This window comes from Arachis ipaensis, chromosome B6 (genome assembly GCF_059453495.1).
Source record: "Arachis ipaensis isolate K30076 ecotype BB chromosome B6, ASM5945349v1, whole genome shotgun sequence".
NCBI lineage: Eukaryota > Viridiplantae > Streptophyta > Magnoliopsida > Fabales > Fabaceae > Arachis > Arachis ipaensis.
In genome coordinates, this window is record NC_142441.1 from 92,942,777 (window position 1) to 92,944,695 (window position 1,919).

Here is a 1,919-nt window from a genome sequence, read left to right on the forward strand (position 1 = left end):
CTCTGTCTGTTGCTAAGAAGCTGATGGAAAAGGTTTGCTATTGCTAAACCTATTTCTTCCACCATTACTGTTGTTGAAGCCTTGTTGAGGCCTTTGTTGGTCCTTCCATGAGAGATTTGGATGATTTCTCCATGAAGGATTATAGGTGTTTCCATAGGATTCTCCTATGTAATTCACCTCTTCCATTGCTGGATTCTCAGGATCATAAGCTTCTTCTTCAGATGAAGCTTCTTTCGTACTGCCTGTTGCTGCTTGCATTCCAGACAGACTCTGAGAAATCATATTAACTTGCTGAGTCAATATTTTGTTCTGAGCCAATATGGCATTCAGAGTATCAATCTCAAGAACTCCTTTCTTCTGATTTGTTCCATTATTCACAAGATTCCATTCAGAAGTGTACGTGAATTGGTTATTTGCAACCATTTCAATGAGTTCCTGAGCTTCTGCAGGCGTCTTCTTCAGATGAAGAGATCCTCCAGCAGAGCTGTCCAATGACATCTTGGACAATTCAAACAGACCATCATAGAAGATACCTATGATGCTCCATTCTGAAAGCATGTTAGAAGGACACCTTCTGATCAATTGCTTGTATCTTTCCCAAGCTTCATAGAGGGATTCACCTTCCTTCTGTCTGAAGGTTTGGACTTCCACTCTAAGCTTACTCAATTTTTGAGGTGGAAAGAACTTTGCCAAGAAGGCATTGACTAGCTTTTCCCAAGAGTTTAGGCTTTCTTTAGGTTGTGAGTCCAACCATGTCCTAGCTCTGTCTCTTACAACAAAAGGGAAGAGCATAAGTCTGTAGACCTCAAGGTCAACCCCATTGGTCTTGACAGTGTCACAGATTTGCAAGAATTCAGCTAAGAACTGATGAGGATCTTCTAATGGAAGTCTATGAAACTTGCAATTCTGTTGCATTAGAGAAACTAATTGAGGCTTAAGCTCAAAGTTGTTTGCTCCAATGGCAGGGATTGAGATGCTTCTCCCATAGAAGTCGGGAGTAGGTGCAGTAAAGTCACCAAGCACCTTCCTTGCATTGTTGGCATTGTTGTTGTTTTCGGCTGCCATTGCTTCTTCTTGTTTAAAAATTTCTGTTAGGTCCTCTCTAGAGAATTGTGCTTTAGCTTCTCTTAACTTTCTCTTCAAGGTCCTTTCAGGTTCACGATCAGCTTCAACAAGAAGGCCTTTGTCTTTGTTCCTGCTCATATGAAAGAGAAGAGAACAATGTATGGAATCCTCTATGTCACAGTATAGAGATTCCTTGAGGTGTCAGAGGAAAAGAAGAATAGAAAGAGGAGGTAGAGAGGAGACAATTCAAACTTATAGAGAGAGTCTGAATTGCTGATAGTGGAGGAGTGTTAGTCCTTAAATAGAGGGATGTGAGAAGAGGGGAAGAATTTTCGAAAACAAATTAAAGAGATTTTGAAATAATTAAAAAAAATGGTTGATGATTTTCAAAAATTGAAATTGAGGTAATAGTTAATTGATTTTGAAAAAGATTTTGAAATTAGAAATCAAAAAGATATGATTGAAAATTATTTTGAAAAAGATGTGATTGAGGAGATATGATTGAAAATCAAATAAAAAAAAGAAAGTTTTAAAATTAAAGTTGATTATTTTACTAATAAGAAATTAGAAGATATGATTCTAGAATTTAAAATTTGATCCTTTCTTAATAGGCATGTAACAACTTGAAAATTTTGAATTAAATCATTAATTGTAGCAAGGATTTTCGAAAATAAAAAAAAAGGAAAGAAATTGATTTTGAAAACATATGATTGAAAAGATATGATTTTAAAAAGATTTGATTTTGAAAAATTATGAAAACTTGAAAAAGATTTGAATTAAAAACAAAATCTTTCCTCTTGTGCCATCCTGGCATTAAACACCCAGAATGGTATCCATTCTGGTGTTTAACGCCC

The 1,919-nt window shown here is 35.9% G+C and overlaps 1 non-coding gene across 1 annotated transcript; it reads left to right on the top strand.

Annotated features, from left to right (window-relative positions):
- Positions 1–552: 552 nt before the first annotated feature.
- Positions 553–660, top strand: LOC148561793 (small nucleolar RNA R71). The gene has a single exon (XR_015887558.1). It is a non-coding gene; the product is annotated as a small nucleolar RNA R71 (small nucleolar RNA).
- The last annotated feature ends 1,259 nt before the right edge of the window (positions 661–1,919 follow it).